Source organism: Triticum aestivum, chromosome 1A, assembly GCF_018294505.1.
Source record: "Triticum aestivum cultivar Chinese Spring chromosome 1A, IWGSC CS RefSeq v2.1, whole genome shotgun sequence".
Taxonomy (NCBI): Eukaryota; Viridiplantae; Streptophyta; class Magnoliopsida; order Poales; family Poaceae; genus Triticum; species Triticum aestivum.
This window is the reverse complement of record NC_057794.1, coordinates 181,686,230-181,708,813: the sequence shown is the minus strand read 5'-3', so window position 1 is coordinate 181,708,813 and position 22,584 is coordinate 181,686,230.

Below are 22,584 nucleotides of genomic sequence, written 5' to 3'. Positions count from 1 at the left end.
TGTCGGTGTCAAAACCGGCAGATCTCGGGTAGGGGGTCTCGAACTGTGCGTCTTGGATCGATGGTATCAGGAGACGGGGGACACGATGTTTACCCAGGTTCGGGACCTCTCTATGGAGGTAAAACCCTACGTCCTGCTTGATTGATATTGATGAATATGAGTGTTACAATATGGCTAAACCCTCGAAGTCTAGCCTATGTGGGTATGGTAATGAGTATATGTCGTGTCCTTCCCGGACTATCCCCTTCGGTTCATATAGACACCGAGGGGATCTAGGGTTTACATGGAGTCAGTTACATAAGAAGGAATCTTCGGTTGCCAAGATTGCCTTCCACGCCAAGTAGAGTCCAATCCCGACACGGTGCAATCTTCGGCCTTCATGTCTTCACAGCCCATCAGTCCGGCCCATAGATAACAGGTCGGACACCCGAGGACCCCTTAGTCCAGGACTCCCTCAGTAGCCCCTGAACCTGGCTTCAATGACGAGGAGTCCGGCATGCAGATTGTCTTCGGAATTGCAAGGCGGGTTCCCCTTTCTCCGAACTCCAAGATAGTGTTCGGATGCAACAATAGTATCCGGACCTGTCACACACACACAACCGCAGAGATAATATAATATTTGCACGAATCTAATATGTTGACAGCTTTTTCCCAACACGACATCACGTCTGTCCGATTATAATTTTGAACCGTTTTTCTTCAGCCAATCCACGCTACGAGGCATGGTTGCTACTGGCATGTCTTGTCAAAGCAGAGACCGTGTCCCCTTATTGCGGGAGTCTCATTAATGCGGGCATGGGTAACTCAACCATGTCGTTTATACAGCCCTAGGGAACAGGCGAATCCTAAGGCAAGTGAGGAGGCATTTAATATTTGCTGCCTTTATAAGGGGATAAGGATTCCCTCTTTCTCTCCTCATGCTCTCTCTCTGTCTCCGCCTTTCCGATCTCAAGCTCCAACGCCCAAGCTCTCATCTCCTTTCCACTCAAGCAACCATGTATGGATCTAGTGGTCAGGGCAACTGGATGGTCTCCTCCGTCAAGGAGGAGGACATTACTAAGCTCCGGGCGGCCGGATATTTGGTGAAGGAGATCGCCCATCGTCTGCCAACCGAGGGACAAGTTGTCCCCACGCCGGAGCCCACAGAGAGGGTGGTATTCATCCCCCATTTCTTCCGTGGGCTAGGGTTTCCACTCCACCCTTTCTTCTGCGGGATGATGTACTACTACGGGATAGATTTCCATGATATGTCCCCGAATTCCTTCCTCAACATCTCAGCGTTTATCATCGTGTGCGAGGCCTTCCTCCGCATCCATCCCCACTTCAGGCTATGGCTCAAGGTCTTCAACGTGAAGCCGAAGGTGGTGGATGGCCAGCACGCGGAGTGCGGAGGGGCCATGGTGAGCAAGCTATCCAACGTCTCCTGGCCCAAAGGCACCTTTGTGGAGACAGTAAAGGAATGGCAGAAGCAATGGTTCTACATCACAGAACCTCGCGGCGCCACCTGGGACACAGATGCCGAATTCTGCGCCAGCGCTCCCATGCGACTCACCTCCTGGGTCGAGAAGAGTCCGGACTGGTGTTCACCTGATGAGCTGATAGTGCTGCAGACATGCATTGAAAGCATGGTGACCAAGGACGTCAAGCTCGTTGACATTATCTAGGTGATGCTAATCCACCGGATTCTTCCGTGTCAGCGTCGAAGCCGCCCTTTATGGGAGTTCAATTCGAAGAAGCACCAGACCCTGAAAAGGCTCTTCGACACTTCTCACGAAGGGGCCTGGAAGTTGCTCTTCAAGGGCAACGAGAAGCCACCGGCCATAGACTCAGACCGTGGTCACAATTGTAACCGCCCCGCCAGCGAAGTATGTTACTTTTGATGTATTCCCAACTTAAATGTTTCAAGGATGATGTCCAAGATCTTAGTATTGCTCTCTTAGGACTGGGTGGAGAGGGCGAAGCGGATCTAGTGTCTGGCTCCGTTGCCCGAAGAACCAGTCATCCTGCGCTTGGCGAGGATGCTGGTACCAGCGCCATATACGGTGTCGGAGAAGAAGGCTAAGAAGAAAGCCAAGGGGGCCAAGAGCGGCCCCCGTCGCAAGGGCACTTCGGATGCGGCGTCCGGAGACGGCGAGGCCCATTCCTCTGTCCCTGAGGACAACAACGAGGAAGAGGAGGAGGAGGAGGAGGAGGAGGAGGAAAACAACCCTCCTCCCGAGGAGAAGAAGAAGAAGAGGGTGGCCTCGACACATCTGGAGGCGCAAGCGCCCAAAAAGGGTAAGGGCACCCCAGCGGTTGAGTCCGCGTGGGACGTCGACAGTAGTCCGGAGTGTCGCCCCCATACCAGGCCCCAGGCCGCATCGTAAGTTACATGGCTTATTTATGCGCACATCCAGCCCTTTCTTTTTATTATTCTAACATGGTTAATCCACACTATTGCAGTCCGGCCCGTGACCTTATCCAGCAATCCTCATCTGGAGGTTCATTGGCTCCGTCGGAGATGGCGAGCATGTCGCCACTGCCTGCTTACTCCCCCGGGGCCAGGGACGACACCGAAGTGTTATCCTGGAGGACCACTCCGAAGGGAGGAGCCCAGGACGTTGTCCGGGAGGTGCCACAAGGCAGGACCTCCACTGCCGGACACATGGGGGAGTCAATCCCCATGGAGACTGGCGAAGAGGGTCGTATCCAGTTCAGCCCCCAGCCGAATACGATTCCGGAGACCCATATAGCTCCAGAATCGGGCGAGCAGCCCCCTTTGAAGGAGGGGGTGCTTCGCCTCCACCGGTGGCTCCTGTCCATCCAGGAGCGCCAGATGACCTGATGGGGGCGCTACAAAGCGCCTCCATCATGGACGAGCACCGTATCCTTATGGGTGCAGTGATCAAGAAGGTTCAGTCCGCCAAGAGCGGACTGAATGAAGCCTGCAGCAGCCTGTTAATAGGTTTCGAGGTAAGAAAAGAGAAAAAATGTATAGTCCGTAGCCCCTGAGACGTTGTCCGGTGTTCGGCAAGGAGAACCGGAAAGGGGATCAATCCTTAATTATAAGAGGCTGACTGAATATGTATCAATAAGAAGGCGTCCCTGTTGGCCGCAACCTCGCATGCTGCCGAGGTCTCCGAGCTGAAGCGGAGGCTGGAGCGGACCGAGAACGAGCTCGGCGAGATTAAGGTTCGACTCCAGGAGAAGCAAGGTGAGGAACGACTTGCTATATGTTCCGGAAAGGATAAGCGTTTTATATCGATAGTGGTATTGTGATATGTGCAGAAGCTGCGACCGAAGCCGAGGCCTTGAGGAAGGCCCTGGGCGAGGCCGAGGAGCAAGCTGTCCAGCAGCAAGCCGCCCGTAAGAAGCTAACGGCCCGGGTCAAAGAAGTCCACCAGGAGCTCCAGGATGCGGTGAAAAAATGTGAGTCCTTGGAGCGTGATGCGTCGGTTTGAGGGACCGAACTCGCCAAGGCTTAGAAGAGCGTGGAGACCGCACGAAAAGAGGCCCAGGCCGCCCGCCAGGAGATCCAGGAGGCTAAGAAGATCACAGCGGGTAAGGCAATTAAGATGCAAAGCAAGTATGCGGAGAAGCAGTACCTTTTACTAACCCGGGTTCGGAGTTCCCCAGGGGCTTTTGCGGATTTGCCATGCAGTGTATCAGACGCCGTGGAGTTCTATCGAGCTAAAGGAGGGGGTTCTTCGGAGAGGCTCTTCTAGTCGCAGTATGCGGTACCAGAGCATCCCGTGTCCTTCACCGATCAGCTGAAACATCTGGTGGAGCTGCATAGGGTGGCCGAACTAGCCATTAAGGATGTGATAATCCGGCTGTGGCCAGCCGAAGCTATTCCTAGTAGCTACTTCGGACTCGTGAGGTGGATGGTGAATGTCCGTCCTCGGTTGGACGTTATCAAGCGCTCCGTCTGTATTGAAGGTGCCCGTATGGCCTTCGCTCGCTATAAGATGTGGTGGGCGAATATGAACGATGTTGAAGTCGCCAGCGGGCCGCCGGAGGGCAAGGAGCACCGCACACCCGAGCGATATTTCGAGGATGTTGTAGAAGGGTCTCGGCTTGTAGCGGCACAATGTTCACAGGATGTTGTATTTGAATAAATGTATTCATGTTGCCTTTGTCTTGTATTATGGGAACAAAGCCAGTTTTGTAAAGTAATTTTATTATGCTTTGAATTGTTTCCTCCTGTGCGGCCGTGTTGTGTGTAATCTGAGGGTTGGCCAATCGTCGGCTTCTGCCCTCACGTAGATAGTACGGAGGTGTTCGGGATGGAATCTAAACAATCTTGATCCAATTATATGGTCCTTGAAGGAGTTGTTTAGCGCAACGAACAAGGCAATCAGACTTTATGGCTTTAACGCCCTCACTTAGCCATAGGAGTTTTATAATAAAGCATGGGCGCAGCCCCTGGTTTAATCCAGAGTACTATCAGCATATGATCGGGAAGTGTCGATCTCTCGCATAACACGGAAAAATCTCCAACGATTTGTAACCCTCGAGTAGCTGACCGGCTCTCGCCACATCATGACAGTCAGTTTTTGGCTTTCTCTACTAAGGTGCTCGTCTGGTCAAAGCCAGGGCACAATAGCAGTAGTTCTCCCTTTACTACCCTAGCCGATGGAGCGGAACGTAGGGTAGCAAGCACAGGAGCCGGGCAACCCAACTATTGACCAAAGACATGATTCGGAGCCAATGCATGTAATGCTAAATTCAGGGTGCCGAACATATATAAGAAGTGTTCGGACTGTGTTGCCGTATTGTGGGGCGACAAGTAGCCCTTGGCGAATATTAAATGTAAAAGAGTGTCGATGCAGCAAATAAGCAGATCGAAAATAAAAACGAAGTAAGAAGCGAAAACCACAAGAACTGGGCCACGAACCATTTTATTATAACTGGATGGATACATCAAGGCATATCTTGTACAGATGGTGCGAGAAGTATCCGGCCATTTAACATGCCGGCATCAATAGGGCGCAGTGTGCGGGTCCTGACAAATAAGTATGAATACCGTCAAGAAGAACGTATAAAGGTTACCCTACACACCTGTGTTGCTTGCCTCCGTTGTATTTCAGTCCTTCTAAAGGACTTGACATCAGGCCTGCGGGAAAAGGTGCCTGAAACAAGAAAAAGAAGTAAAAGTATGTGTGTCCGGGATCGGTCTGGCCGGATTGTAGACCCCGGGTTATCTCGTGCCTCCGTCGATGTCCATGGAATTTTGAGTGCGTAATTGTGTACACGTGGTACGAATGCCACTACCTTATTGGGGCTGGGACGGAGGCCGAATTGCTAGTCAAGCTCTTGATGAGCCGCGCTGTCCTGTTGCAGTGTAGTTCGGACCCGCTTGATGGTGTCCAGGGGCTCGGCAGCTGGGTTATAATGCTGCTTGAGAAGGTCGCTCTGTGCTTCAGCTGCTAGGGCGGCGGTCTGCTCCTCTGTTCGGAGGGAGCATTCCGTATTGCCATTGACTATTATGACGTCGCGTGGACCGGGCATCTTGAGCTTGAGATAAGCATAGTGTGGCACTGCGTTAAATCTAGAAAACGCGGTTTGTCCGAGCAGTGTGTGGTAACCGCTGCGGAAGGGGACGATATCGAAGATTAACTCTTCGCTTCGGAAGTTGTCCGGAGAACTTCCAGCGTGATTGAGCCCATACAGCGGGCCTATACACCTGGTATGACTCCTTTAAAGGTAGTCTTTATGGTTTTGATTCGTGAGGGATTAATGCCCATCTTCTGTATTGTATCCTGGTACAGCAGGTTGAGGCTGCTTCCCCCATCCATCAGGACTCTTGTTAGGTGATTGGGTCAAGGACCAGTGCGGCCGAACCGCCATGGCGGATACTGGTCGGATGATCTCGTCGATCGAAGGTGATCAGAAATGACGACCATGGGTTGAACTTCGGGGCGACTGGCTCTACCGCATATACGTCCCTGAGTGCTCGTTTGCGCTCCTTTCTAGGGAAGTGTGTGGCGTATATCATGTTCACCGTTTTGACTTGGGGGGATTTCTTCTGTCCCTCGATGTTTGGCTGTCGGGGCTCTTCATCCTCGTCCTCACTTTGTGATCCCTTTTCTTTGTTTTCGGCATTTAACTTGCCAGCCTGCTTGAAGACCCAACAGTCCCTGTTGGTATGATTGGCTTGCTTATCCGGGGTGCCGTGAATTTGGCACAGACGGTCGAGTATGCGGTCCAGGCTAGAACGTCCTTCGTTGTTTCTTTTGTAGGGTTTCTTCCGTTGGCCTTACTTGGAGCCACTGAATCCGGCGTTGACTGTGGTGTCTTCGGTGTTGTCGCCATTGCTTCTGCGTTTGTGTCTATTGCACTGGAGCTTGCTGGTGTTGTTCTTGGCCTCCATAGGGCCTGCCTCGCTAGCTGTGTTTTTGCTATGAGCCAGCCAGTTGTCCTCGCCTGCGCAAAAGCGGGTCATGAGTGACGTAAGGGCTTCCATTGACTTCGGCTTTTCTTGTCCGAGATGGTGTGCTAGCCATTCGTCACGGATGCTGTGTTTGAGGGCTGCTAGGGCCTCGGCATCCGGACAGTCGACGATCTGGTTCTTTTTGGTTAGAACCCTAGTCCAGAATTTTCTGGCCGATTCTCCGGGTTGTTGAACTATGTGGCTTAGGTCATCGGCATCTGGTGGCCGGACATAAGTCCCTTGGAAGTTGTCGAGGAAAGCCTCTTCCAAGTCCTCCCAGCTGCCGATTGAGTTCTCAGGCAGGCTATTTAACCAATGCCGAGTTGGTCCTTTGAGTTTTAATGGGAGGTATTTGATGGCATGGAGGTCGTCTCCTCAGGCCATGTGGATGTGGAGAATGAAATCCTCGATCCATACTGCAGGATCGGTTGTGCCGTCGTATGATTCGATATTGACGGGCTTGAACCCCTCGGGGAATTCATGATCCAGTACTTCATCTGTGAAGCAGAGCCGGTGTGCGGCGCCTTTATATCGGGCTGCATCGTGGCAGAGCTCTGAAGGAGTCCGTCTGCGGCATTCGGCTGGAGCGTGGTTAGGTTTGTCACATCCGAATAAGTAGCCGTCGTCGTGCCTCGAGGCACGTCCTCGTGATCCGTAGATCGATCTTGTGTGTCCTGCTCTATTATCCAGGGTCTATAGGAGGTCGTACGTATGACTCCGGACTCTTCCGTCCCTATTTTGATGGGGTGGTGGGGCGGTCTACTGTTCGGCCTGAGTTGCCGCTTTATCTCGACCGCGGGGTGGCTGTTCCGCCGCCCTGTCCCGACCACGTGGTGGTCGATCCGCATTATGCGAGGGAGATATATGCTTTGGCGCCTCCTCATCGAATTGAGCTAGCAGTCTGCGTTTCGAGTAGCTCTTGGCTGGGCGGTTGAGGCCGTATTCCTTGGCTGTCAGGACATCAGTCCATCTGTCGACGAGCAGGTCTTGTTCAGCTTGAAGCTGTTGTTGTTTCTTTTTCAGGCTCCTTGCAATGGCTATGAGCTGAAGCTTGAAGCGCTCCTGCTCGAGAGGATCCTCAGGCACGATGAAGTATTCGTTGCCAAGGCTTGTCTCCTCCTTGGAGGGTGGACGGTAACTATCATCCTCCGGGTCATCTTCTATGGCCGGTTCATCAGGGTTGTCTTGCCTGCTGTCGTGTTCCTATATGGATGTGGCCCCGGTGGGGTTTTCACTGTTTTCGGCGTCGCCCGGAGTATTATTTTCTCCGGTGCCAGTGTTGTCATCCTTTGAGCGGCGGGGCTTGGGGCGGCGTTTGGGCCGCCGGCGCTTGGACTGTGTCTTGGAGGTTTTATTCGCATCCGGCTCATCTTTGTCGTCGCCAGATCCTTTAGGTGTATCAACCATGTACACGTCGTATGAAGAGGTGGCCGTCCAACGTCCAGTAAATGGCGGGCCTTGGCCTTGCTCCTTGTCGGATCATCGTCCATACCATCGATGTCTTTGGAGCCATAGTCGAGCACGTCGGTTAAGTCATCGACAGTGGCTATGAAGTGGGTGGCGGGTGGGAAGCGAAATTCCTCATCATCCATCTCTAGCTCGAACCGGACATAGTTCGGCTGTGAGTCCTTTTCCAAGGACAATTTCTTTAAAGATTTTAGCACGTCACCCAAAGGCGAGTGCTAGAACACGTTAGCGGCACTAAACTCGAAGATTGATAACCGATCTAGCTCGGTGTCCGCGGGTGTACATAGTCCGGAACTTATAGCCGGAGACGAGTCCAAAGTTCCGTTAAAGCGAATATCGCAGGGCGTTGAGTCCACGTGCGGCTCCAACGCCGTGGACTCTGAGGCCTCGGATGGCTCGATCTGCTTTGGCTCTAAGGTCGTTGCAGCCGCAAGGACCATCTCTTGGGTGTGATCCGATGACAGATTTAAGTCACGTTCATCGGGATGAGGGGGAGCGATTGCCGCGGGCTCAAGTCCCTCGAAGATCAAGTCTCCACGGATATCCACGGCATAGTTCAAGCTTCCTAATCCGACATGATGGCCAGGGGCGTAGCTGTCGATCTCCTCCAGATGGCCAAGCGAGTTGGCCCTCAGTACGAAGCCGCCGAATACGAGGATCTGTCCAGGGAGGAAGGTTCCTCCTCGGGTAGCGTCATTATTGACGATTGAGGGGGCCATCGAACCTTTTGTCGACGACACAGTGGAACTCTCAATGAAAGCACCAATGTTGGTGTCAAAACCGGCGGATCTTGGGTAGGGGGTCCCAAACTGTGCGACTTGGATCGATGGTAACAGGATACGGGGGACACGATGTTTACCCAGGTTCGGGCCCTCTCTATGGAGGTAAAACCCTACGTCATCCTTGATTGATATTGATGAATATGAGTGTTACAAGAGTGGATCTACCACGAGATCGTAATGGCTAAACCCTAGAAGTCTAGCCTGTGTGGGTATGGTAATGAGTATATGTCGTGTCCTTTCCGGACTATCCCCTTCGGTTTATATAGACACTGAGGGGATCTAGGGTTTACATGGAGTCGGTTACATAAGAAGGAATCTTCAGTCGCCAAGCTTGCCTTCCATGCCAAGTAGAGTCCAATCCGGACACGGTGCAGCCTTCGGCCTTCATGTCTTCACAGCTATCAGTCCGGCCCATAGATAACAGGCTGGACGCCCGAGGACCCCTTAGTCCAGGACTCCCTCACACCCACCCACTCGGACATAGAGGCTCTCATGAGTATAAAACAGCAATCTCAGGAGAAGGTCCACCACTTTTGGGCCAGATTCCTCCTTGTCAAGGACAAGGTAAAAGATTGCCGTGACGAGGACGCAGTATCAGCGTTCTGCAAAAACTGTGCGGACGAAGGAATCCTCAATGCCATCAATCGACGCCGCATACTAAAATTTGTTGACTTGCCAACCATCGTACCAAAATACTGCGCGATGGAAAGCGCCTAGGAAACTCGGGCAGCTCGCTGGGAACCACCAGCCCCAACCCAACTTCCCCTACAGGCGAAAAGGGCGTCCCCCCGGGGCACACCCAGTCCAACAGTCAAAAAACACAAAGCCACTATACGGCACAACACCATTCTGGAAGGGTGGCTCGATGGCCCATGCAAATACATACAACAACAGATACCGTGGCAACCCACGGCCTTAGAGCATGTTGGATACTACGACAGGTAGCCAAGAGCGGCGAGGACATCCTTATCAAGAACGCACCAGAACAACACCCCCCAGAAGACGATGAACCAAGAGTATTGACAGTCTTCGAGACATTCACTTCAAATAACAAGCGTGAAAGGGCACTTTGTGAGCTCAACGAAGTCTGCCAAATCGCTGTAATAAACCCATGGAACGACACGGCTATAACATTCAATGACGGTGACGAACCAAAGTACAGAACAGTACGAGCACCAGCCGCCTTAGTCCTCAGCCCCATCATGGATGGGTTTCGACTCACCAACGTCCTCATGGACGGCGGCAGCGGACTTAATCTCAATTATGAGGACACACTCCATAAAATGGAAATAGACAGGAGCCGCCTCAAACAAAGTAACACAACCTTTCGAGGAATTATTCCTAGTCGGGACGCGCGGTGCGCGGGCAAAATCGCACTTGACGTGGTATTCGGATCGCCAGAGAACTATTGGTCCGAAGAAATAACCTTCCAAGTGGCCCCTTTCAGCAGCGGATATCACGCCCTGTTGGGGCGGGATGCTTTTACACGCTTCCAAGCTATACCTCACTACGGATATATGAATCTCAAAATGCTCGGACCAAACGGTATAATTACTCTCGTCAGTGATCCGGAAATAGCACTCCACGCTGAAAACAAAACTGCATCCCTGGCCCTGGAGGCGCTATCCGAAGCCCTCACGGCCGAAGAATTAACTGCACTACGCTCCATAGTGGACAGGGACGATGTGATCCTCGACAAATGCCCCAAATCCACCTCGTTCAAACCGGCAGAAGAAATAGTCAAATTCCAGGTCCACCCAACGGACCCCAAGAAGACAGCATCCATCGGAGCACAACTGAACCCAACAGTTGACGCCGCACTAGGAGAATTCCTGCGCGAAAACTGGGACATATTTGCCTGGCACCCTTCGGACATGCCAGGGATCCCACGCAAGCTGGCCAAACATAGCCTCAATTGTTGGGGAACATAGTAATTTCAAAATTTTCCTACGCACACGCAAGATCATGGTGATGCATAGCAACGAGAGGGGATAGTGTAGTCTACGTACCCTCGTAGACCAACAGCGGAAGCGTTATAACAACGCGGTTGATGTAGTCATACGTCTTCACGGCCCGACCGATCAAGCACCGAAACTACGGCACCTCCGAGTTCTAGCACACGTTCAGCTCGATGACGATCCCCGGACTCCGATCCAGCAAAGTGTCGGGGAAGAGTTCCGTCAGCACGACGCCGTGGTGACGATCTTGATGTTCTACTATCACAGGGCTTCGCCTAAGCACCACTACAATATTATCGAGGACTATGGTGGAGGGGGGCACCGCACACGGCTAAGAGAACGATCTTCAAGATCAACGTGTGTGTCTAGAGGTGCCCCCCTGCCCCCGTATATAAAGGAGCAAGGGGGGAGGCCGGCCGGCCCTTGGGGCGCGCCAAGGAGGAGGAGTCCTCCTCCCAGTAGTAGTAGGACTCCCCTCTTTCCTACTCCTACTAGGAGGGGGGAAGGAAGGGGGAGAGGGAGAAGGAAAGGGGGGCGCCGCCCCCCCTCTCCTAGTCCAATTCGGACTAGAGGGGGAGGGGGCGCGCGGCCCACCCTGTCTGCCCCTCTCTCTCTCCACTAGGGCCCATAAAGCCCATTACTTCTCCCGGGGGGGGTTCCGGTAACCCTCCGGCACTCCGGTTTTCTCCGAAATCACCCGGAACACTTCCGGTGTCCGAATATAGCCGTCCAATATATCAATCTTTATGTCTCAAGCATTTCGAGACTCCTCGTCATGTCCGTGATCACATCCGGGACTCCGAACAAATTTCGGTACATCAAAATATATAAACTCATAATGAAAATGTCATCGTAACGTTAAGTGTGCGGACCCTATGGGTTTGAGAACAATGTAGACATGACCGAGACATGTCTCCGGTCAATAACCAATAGCGGAACCTGGATGCTCATATTGTCTCCCATGTATTCTACGAAGATCTTTTATCGGTCAGACCGCATAACAACATACTTTGTTCCCTTTGTCATCGGTATGTTACTTGCCCGAGATTCGATCGTCGGTATCTCAATACCTAGTTCAATCTCGTTACCGGCAAGTCTCTTTACTCGTTTCGTAATACATCATCTCGCAACTAACTCATTAGTTGCAATGCTTGCAAGGCTTATGTGATGTGCATTACCGAGAGGGCCCAGAGATACCTCTCCGTCAATCGGAGTGACAAATCCTAATCTCGAAATACGCCAACCCAACATGTACCTTTGGAGACACCTGTAGAGCTCCTTTATAATCACCCAGTTACGTTGTGACGTTTGGTAGCACACAAAGTGTTCCTCTGGCAAACGGGAGTTGCATAATCTCATAGTCATAGGAACATGTATAAGTCATGAAGAAAGCAATAGCAACATACTAAACGATCGGGTGCTAAGCTAATGGAATGGGTCATGTCAATCACATCATTCTCCTAATGATGTGATCCCGTTAATCAAATGACAACACATGTCTATGGTTAGGAAACATAAACATCTTTGATTAACGAGCTAGTCAAGTAGAGGCACACTAGTGACGTTTAGTTTGTCTATGTATTCAGACAAGTATTATGTTTCCGGATAATACAATTCTAGCATGAATAATAATCATTTATCATGGTATAAGGAAATAAATAATAACTTTATTATTGCCTCTAGGGCATATTTCCTTGAGTCTCCCACTTGCACTAGAGTCAATAATCTAGATTTACATAGTAATGATTCTAACACCCATGGAGCTTTGGTGCTGATCATGTTTTGCTCGTGGAAGAGGCTTAGTCAACGGGTCTGCTACATTCAGATCCGTATGTATCTTGCAAATCTCTATGTCTCCCACCTGGACTAGATCCCGGATGGAATTGAAGCGTCTCTTGATGTGTTTGGTTCTCTTGTGAAATCTGGATTCCTTTGCCAAGGCAATTGCACCAGTATTGTCACAAAAGATTTTCATTGGACCCGATGCACTAGGTATGACACCTAGATCGGATATGAACTCCTTCATCCAGACTCCTTCGTTTGCTGCTTCCGAAGCAGCTATGTACTCCACTTCACTTGTAGATCCCGCCACAATGCTTTGTTTAGAACTGCACCAACTGACAGCTCCACCGTTTAATGTAAACACGTATCCGGTTTGCGATTTAGAATTGTTCGGATCAGTGTCAAAGCTTGCATCAACATAACCATTTACGATGAGCTCTTTGTCACCTCCATATATGAGAAACATATCCTTAGTCCTTTTCAGGTATTTCAGGATGTTCTTGACCGCTGTCCAGTGATCCACTACTGGATTACTTTGGTACCTCCCTGCTAGACTTATAGCAAGACATACATCAGGTCTGGTACACAACAATGCATACATGATAGAGCCTATGGCTGAAGCATAGGGAACATCTTTCATTTTCTCTCTATCTTCTACAGTGGTCGGGCATTGAGTCTTACTCAATTTCACACCTTGTAACACAGGCAAGAATCCTTTCTTTGCTTGATCCATTTTGAACTTCTTCAAAATTTTGTCAAGGTATGTGCTTTGTGAAAGTCCAATTAAGCGTCTTGATCTATCTCTATAGATCTTAATGCCCAATATGTAAGCAGCTTCACTGAGGTCTTTCATTGAAAAACTCTTATTCAAGTATCCCTTTATGCTATCCAGAAATTCTATATCATTTCCGATTAGTAATATGCCATCTACATATAATATCAGAAATGCTACAGAGCTCCCACTCACTTTCTTGTAAATACAGGCTTCTCCAAAAGTCTGTACAAAACCAAATGCTTTGATCACATTATCAAAGCGTTTATTCCAACTCCGAGAGGCTTGCACTAGTCCATAAATGGATCGCTGGAGCTTGCACACTTTGTTAGCTCCCTTTGGATCGACAAAACCTTCCGGCTGCATCATATACAACTCTTCTTCCAGAAATCCATTCAGGAATGCAGTTTTGACATCCATCTGCCAAATTTCATAATCATAAAATGCGGTAATTGCTAACATGATTCGGATAGACTTAAGCATCGCTACGGGTGAGAAGGTCTCATCGTAGTCAATCCCTTGAACTTGTCAAAAACCTTTTGCGACAAGTCAAGCTTTGTAGACAGTAACATTACCATCAGCGTGAGTCTTCTTCTAGAAGATCCATTTATTCTCAATTGCTTGTCGATCTTTGGGCAAGTCAACCAAAGTCCATACTTTGTTCTCATACATGGATCCCATCTCAGATTTCATGGCTTCAAGCCATTTTGCGAAATCTGGGCTCACCGTCGCTTCTTCATAGTTCGTAGGTTCATCATGATCTAGTAGCATGACTTCCAGAACAGGATTACCTACCACTCTGGTCGGATCTTACTCTGGTTGATCTACAAGGTTCAGTAGTAACTTGTTCTGAAGTTTCATGATCATCATCATTAGCTTCCTCACTAATTGGTGTAGGTGTCACAGAAACCGGTTTCTGTGATGTATTACTTTCCAATAAGGGAGCAGGTACAGTTACCTCATCAAGTTCTACTTTCCTCCCACTCAGTTCTTTCGAGAGAAACTCCTTCTCTAGAAAGTTTATGAATTTAGCAACAAAAGTCTTGCCTTCGGATCTGTGATAGAAGGTGTATCCACTAGTTTCTTTTGGATATCCTATGAAGACACATTTGTCTGATTTGGGTTCGAGCTTATCAGGTTGAAGCTTTTTCACATAAGCATCGCAGCCCCAAACTTTCAGAAACGACAACTTTGGTTTCTTGCCAAACCACAGTTCATAAGGCGTCGTCTCAACGGATTTTGATGGTGCCCTATTTAACGTGAATGCGTCCGTCTCTAAAGCATAACCCCAAAACGATAGTGGTAAATCAGTAAGAGACATCATAGATCGCACCATATCTAGTAAAGTACGATTACGACGTTCGGACACACCATTACGCTGTGGTGTTCCGGGTGGCGTGAGTTGCGAAACTATTCCGCATTGTTTCAAATGTACACCAAACTCGTAACTCAAATATTCTCCTCCACGATCAGATCGTAGGAATTTTATTTTTTTGTTACGATGATTTTCAACTTCACTCTAAAATTCTTTGAACTTTTCAAATGTTTTAGACTTATGTTTCATTAAGTAGATATACCCATGTCTGCTTAAGTCATCTGTGAAGGTGAGAAAATAACGATATCCGCCACGAGCCTCAACATTCATCGAACCACATACATATGTATGTATGATTTCCAACAAATCTGTTGCTCTCTCCATAGTACCGGAGAACGGTGTTTTGGTCATCTTGCCCATAAGGCACGGTTCACAAGTACCAAGTGATTCATAATCAAGTGGTTCCAAAAGTCCATTAGTATGGAGTTTCTTCATGCGCTTTACATCGATATGACCTAAACGGCAGTGCCACAAATAAGTTGCACTATCATTATCAACTCTGCATCTTTTGGCTTCAACATTATGAATATGTGTGTCACTACTATCGAGATTTAATAAGAATAGACCACTCTTCAAGGGTGCATGACCATAAAAGATATTACTCATATAGATAGAACAACCATTATTTTTTGATTTAAATGAATAACCGTCTCGCATCAAACAAGATCCAGATATAATGTTCATGCTCAACGATGGCACCAAATAACAATTATTTAGGTCTAATACTAATCCCGAAGGTAGATGTAGAGGTAGCGTGCCGACCGCGGTCACATCGACTTTGGAACCATTTCCCACGCGCATTGTCACCTCGTCCTTAGCCAATCTTCGCTTAATCCGTAGTCCCTGTTTCGAGTTGCAAATATTAGCAACAGAACCAGTATCAAATACCCAGGTGCTACTGCGAGCATTAGTAAGGTACACATCAATAACATGTATATCATATATACCTTTGTTCACCTTGCCATCCTTCTTATCCGCCAAATACTTGGGGCAGTTCCGCTTCTAGTGACCAGTCTGCTTGCAGTAGAAGCACTCAGTTTTAGGCTTAGGTCCAGATTTGGGTTTCTTCTCCTGAGCAGCAACTTGCTTGTTGTTCTTTTTGAAGTTCCCCTTCTTCTTCCCTTTGCCCTTTTTCTTGAAACTAGTGGTCTTGTTGACCATCAACACTTGATGCTCCTTCTTGATTTCTACCTCCGCAGCTTTCAGCATTGAGAAGAGCTCAGGAATTGTCTTAACCATCCCTTGCATATTATAGTTCATCACGAAGCTCTTGTAGCTAGGTGGAAGTGATTGGAGAATTCTGTCAATGACGCAATCATCTGGAAAATTAACTCCCAATTGAATCAAGTGATTATTATACCCAGACATTTTGAGTATATGCTCACTGACAGAACTGTTCTCCTCCATCTTACAGCTATAGAACTTATTGGAGACTTCATATCTCTCAATCCGGGCATTTGCTTGAAATATTAACTTCAACTCCTGGAACATCTCATATGCTCCATGACGTTCAAAATGTCGTTGAAGTCCCGATTCTAAGCCATAAAGCATGGCACACTAAACTATTGAGTAGTCATCAGCTTTGCTCTGCCAGACGTTCATAACATCTGGTGTTGCTCCAGCAGCAGGCCTGGCACCCAGCGGTGCTTCCAGGACGTAATTCTTTTGTGCAGCAATGAGGATAATCCTCAAGTTACGGACCCAGTCCGTGTAATTGCTACCATCATCTTTCAACTTTGCTTTCTCAAGGAACGCATTAAAATTCAATGAAACAACAGCATGGGCCATCTATCTACAATCAAACATAAACAAGCAAGATACTATCAGGTACTAAGTTCATGATAAATTTAAGTTCAATTAATCATATTACTAAAGAACTCCCACTTAGATAGACATCCCTCTAGTCCTCTAAGTGATCACGTGATCCAAATCAACTAAACCATGTCCAATCATCACGTGAGATGGAGTAGTTTCATTGGTGAACATCACTATGTTGATCATATCTACTATATGATTCACGCTCGACCTTTCAGTCTCCGTGTTCCGAGGCCATATCTGTATATGCTTGGCTCGTCAAGTATAACCTGAGTATTTCGCGTGTGTATCTATTTTGCACCCGTTGTATTTGAACGTAGAGCCTATCACACCCGATCATCACGTGGTGTCTCAACACGAAGAACTTTCGCAACGGTGCATACTCAGGGGGAACACTTCTTGATAATTAGTTAGAGATCATCTTAAAATGCTACTGTCAATCAAAGCAAGATAAGATGCATAAAAGATAAACATCACATGCCATCAATATAAGTGATATGATATGGCCATCATCATCTTGTGCTTGTGATCTCCATCTTCAAAGCACCGTCATGATCACCATCGTCACCGGCGCGACACCTTGATCTCCATCGTAGCATCATTGTCGTCTCGCCAATATTATGCTTCTACGACTATCGCTACCGCTTAGTGATAAAGTAAAGCATTACAGGGCGATTGCATTGCATACAATAAAGCGACAACCATATGGCTCCTGCCAGTTGCCGATAACTCGGTTACAAAACATGATCATCTCATACAATAAAATTTAGCATCATGTCTTGACCATATCACATCACAACATGCCCTGCAAAAACAAGTTAGACGTCCTCTACTTTGTTTGTTGCAAATTTTACGTGGCTGCTACGGGCTTAAGCAAGAACCAATCTTACCTACGCATCAAAAACCACAACGATAGTTTGTCAAGTTGGTGTTGTTTTAACCTTCGCAAGGACCGGGCGTAGCCACACTTGGTTCAACTAAAGTAGGAGAAACTGACACCCGCCAGCCACCTGTGTGCAAAGCACGTCGGTAGAACCAGTCTCGCGTAAGCGTACGCGTAATGTCGGTCCGGGCCGCTTCATCCAACAATACCACCGAACCAAAGTATGACATGCTGGTAAGCAGTATGACTTATATCACCCACAACTCACTTGTGTTCTACTCGTGCACAACATCAATGCATAAAACCAGGCTCTGATACCACTGTTGGGGAACATAGTAATTTCAAAATTTTCCTACGCACACACAAGATCATGGTGATGCATAGCAACGAGAGGGGAGAGTGTAGTCTATGTACCCTCGTAGACCGACAGCGGAAGCGTTATGACAACGCGGTTGATGTAGTCGTACGTCTTCACGGCCCGACCGATCAAGCACCGAAACTACGGCACCTCCGAGTTCTAGCACACGTTCAGCTCGATGACGATCCCCGGACTCCGATCCAGCAAAGTGTCGGGGAAGAGTCCCGTCAGCACGACGACGTGGTGACGATCTTGATGTTCTACTGTCGCAGGGCTTCGCCTAAGCACCACTACAATATTATCGAGGACTATGGTGGAGGGAGGCACCGCACACGGCTAAGAGAACGATCTTCAAGATCAACTTGTGTGTCTAGAGGTCTCCCCTGCCCCCGTATATAAAGGAGCAAGGGGGGAGGCCGGCCGGCCCTTGGGGCTCGCCAAGGAGGAGGAGTCCTCCTCCTAGTAGGAGTAGGACTCCCCTCTTTCCTACTCCTACTAGGAGGGGGAAAGGAAGGGGGAGAGGGAGAAGGAAAGGGGGGCGCCGCCCCCCTCTCCTAGTCCAATTCGGACCAGAGGGGGAGGGGGCGCGTGGCCCACCCTGGCTGCCCCTCTCTCTCCACTAGGGCCCATAAAGCCCATTACTTCTCCTGGTGGGGTTTCGGTAACCCTCCGGCACTCCGGTTTTCTCCGAAATCACCCGGAACACTTCCGGTGTCCGAATATAGCCGTCCAATATATCAATCTTTATGTCTCGACCATTTCGAGACTCCTCTTCATGTCCGTGATCACATCCGGGACTCCGAACAAACTTCGGTACATCAAAATATATAAACTCATAATGAAACTGTATGTCATCGTAACGTTAAGCGTGCGGACCCTACGGGTTCGAGAACAATGTAGACATGACCGAGACATGTCGTCGGTCAATAACCAATAGCGGAACCTGGATGCTCATATTGGCTCCCACATATTCTACGAAGATCTTTTATCGGTCAGACCGCATAACAACATACTTTGTTCCCTTTGTCATCGGTATGTTACTTGCCCGAGATTCGATCGTTGGTATCTCAATACCTAGTTCAATCTCGTTACCGGCAAGTCTCTTTACTCGTTTCGTAATACATCATCTCGCAACTAACTCATTAGTTGCAATGCTTGCAAGGCTTATGTGATGTGCATTACCGAGAGGGCCCAGAGATACCTCTCCGACAATCGGAGTGACAAATCCTAATCTCAAAATACGCCAACCCAACATGTACCTTTGGAGACACCTATAGAGCTCCTTTATAATCACCCAGTTACATTGTGATGTTTGGTAGCACACAAAGTGTTCCTCCGGCAAATGGGAGTTGCATAATCTCATAGTCATAGGAACATGTATAAGTCATGAAGAAAGCAATAGCAACATACTAAACGATCGGTGCTAAGCTAATGGAATGGGTCATGTCAATCACATCATTCTCCTAATGATGTGATCCCGTTAATCAAATGACAACACATGTCTATGGTTAGGAAACATAACCATCTTTGATTAATGAGCTAGTCAAGTAGAGGCACACTAGTGACGTTTAGTTTGTCTATGTATTCACACAAGTATTATGTTTCCAGATAATACAATTCTAGCATGAATAATAAACATTTATCATGATATAAGGAAATAAATAATAACTTTATTATTGCCTCTAGGGCATATTTCCTTCATCAATATACTAAAGGGGTTTAAACCGGTTAAGCAAACACTGCGGCGCTTTTCCGTACCCAAGCGACAAGCCATGGGGGAGGAGCTGGCCAAACTCATCGAGGCCGGATTCATTAGAGAAATCAAACATCCGGACTGGCTGGCAAACCTGGTGATGGTACCAAAGAAGGACAAATCCTGGCGCCTATGCGTCGATTTCAAAGACCTCAACAAAGCCTGCCCTAAGGATCCCTTCCCCCTCCCCGCATTGATCAAATCATTGACGCCACCGCAGGACACGACCCACTGTGTTTCCTGGATGCATACTCCGGATACCATCAAATCAAAATGAAGGAATCCGATCAAGCTGCAACAGCATTTATTACCCCATACGGGCCATTCTGCTTCAGTACCATGCCCTTTGGGATCAAGAACACCGGCGCCACATATCAATGCATGATTCAAACATGCCTGGAGAAACATATTGGCAAAACAGTAGAAGCTTACGTTGATGACGTCGTCATCAAAACCAGGCACATGGAAACACTAATAGACGACTTACGTCTTACATTCGACAACCTCAGGGCGTATGACATTAAGCTCAACCCGGAAAAGTGTGTCTTCGGCATCCTCGCTGGAAAACTGCTAGGCTTTTTCGTTTCCAATAGAGGAATCAAAGCAAACCCAGCCAAAATTCGAGCTTTGTCACAATTGGCTAAGCCAACAGACCTTAAGCAAGTTCAAAAACTTGCAGGTTGCGTGGCAGCTCTAAGCCGCTTTATCTCCAGATTAGGAGAAAAGGCACTGCCTCTCTATCGCCTTCTACGGCAAACCAACCACTTCGAGTGGACGGACGCGGCAACAGCCGGACTGGAAGAAATAAAACCCCTTCTTGCGAGCAATCCAATCCTGGACACACCAAACTCCGGCGAAGCGATGTTATTATACATATCGGCAACACATCAGGTGGTGAGCACCTTACTCGTTGTCGAACGAGAACAGGACGGACATAAATTCCTGCTTCAGAAGCCAGTATACTACGTATCTACTGTCCTTACACCATGCAAATCCTGGCACCCTCATTATCAAAAAATAGCATACGCGGTCTTCATGGCATCCCCGAAGCTCCGTCACTACTTCCAGGAGTGATCGATCACGGTGGCCTCTGAAGTACCACTCAATGACATTATAAACAACCGCGATGCTACGGGCCGAATTGCCAAATGGGCCATCGAGCTCATGCCATTTGACATTACATATAAACCATGTCGAGCTATCAAATCCCAAGTACTGGCCGACTTCATCACCGAATGGACAGAGGCCGAACTCCATAAAGAGTACGGCCCATACTCCAATTGGGGCATGTACTTTGACGGCTCCAAAATGTTGGCAGGGTTAGGAGCGGGTGTCGTTTTAACATCCCCTACTAGAGACATCATCCAGTACGTTCTCCAAATACTATACACAGACTCCAATAACGCAGCCGAATACGAGGCCTTATTGCATGGTCTCCGGATGGCTGTCTCCATGGGCATACAACGCCTAGAAGTGCGTGAGGACTCAAACCTTGCAATATCTCAAATAAATGGAGATTTCGACGCTAAAGATCCGAAGATGGCAGCGTATCGTAACGCAGTCATAAAAATGTTGGCCCGGTTCGAGGGGCTCGAGTTCCATCATGTGGCTCGAGAAAGTAATCAAGCGGCGGATATTCTTGCCCATATTGGCGCTAAGCGCGACCCCGTCCCACCTAATATCTTGCTGGAAAGGCTCTTTAAGCCATCCATGGTGTGGCAGGGGGGAAACGGCAACACTAGTCCGGACCCAAACATAACCCCAGATCCCGGAAACATCGACATAACACCGTCGGCGCATCTCATCATGGCAGTCATTGCCCCATGGACCGAACCCTCCTGGCCTACCTTAATAGGAAGGAGCTTCCTGAGGACCAGAATGAGGCCCGCTGCATTGTCCGGCACTCGAAGGCCTACAAGGTTCATGATGGAGAGCTCTACAAGAAAAGCGCCACCGGAGTCCTTCAATGATGTATATCTGAGGAAGAGGGGCGGCAACTCTTGGCTGAAATTCATGCCGGACTCGGCGGTCACCACGCCGCAGCTCGGGCCCTTGTTAGCAAGGCCTTCTGTATAGGGTTTTATTGGCCGACGGCCTGAGTAGATGCATAGGACCTTGTCCAACGTTGCGTCGGATGCCAACTCTTTGCCAATCAAAGCCATATGCCCCCACTGCCCTACAAACAATCCCCATCACTTGGCCTTTCGCGGTCTAGGGACTTGACATGGCTGGACCCCTTAAAGGGGGAAGCCATAAGAAAAAATATTTGCTGGTTATGGTGGAAAAATCACTAAGTGGATAGAGGCTAAACCGGTCAAAACGGCTGAGTCCGGCCCGGTGATAGACTTCATATCCGATGTTGTGCACCGTTATGGTGTCCCACACAGCATCATCACTGACAAAGGCTCCAATTTCATGGCCGGCGAGGTAAAAACCTGGTGTACTAATCTGGGTATTAAACTCGATTACGCCTCCGTCTACCACCCACAAACCAACGGTCAAGTCGAATGCGCCAACGGTCTTATTATGAGTGGCATCAAGCCCAGACTAGTGCAGTCTTTGAAAGAATCAGACAAACACTGGGTTGAGGAGCTCGACTCTGTACTCTGGGGGCTACGGACCATGCCCAACCGTACTACCGGGTACACACCTTTCTTCATGGTGTATGGTGCAGAGGTCGTATTGCCCTGCGATATTATTCACAACTCACCTAGAGTGCGTATGTACGACGAGAGAGAAGCCGAGCTTGATCGGCAGGACAGCCTAGATGCCTTGGAGGAGGAACGTGATGTCGCAAAAGCCTGTTTAGCAGTTTACCAACAGTAGGCTCGAAGATATCAAAGCAGAGAAGTACGGGCCAAGACTTACAACGTCGGCGAACTCGTTCTACGCCTCCCTGAGAAGAAAAAGGACAAACTCAAGCCCAAATGGGAGGGTCCCTTCATACTTGACGAAGTTCTCACCGGAGGAGCGTACCGTCTTCGCGATGCATCAGACAATCGCCTCGAGCCGAACCCCTGGAACGCAGCCAGACTCTGGAGATTCTACGCCTAGCGCTAAACCCATTGTTCGTCTCCTCCTCCCCTGTAGTTTCCATTATTTTTTCTCTCTTTTCCGATTACTTTCTTCTTTCTCGCTTTAAAGCTTTAAGTGTAGCTAGACTGCACACCATTGGCACATACATCTTTAAACATGTACGCCACTTGTACCTGGGGGCTTCTTGGACA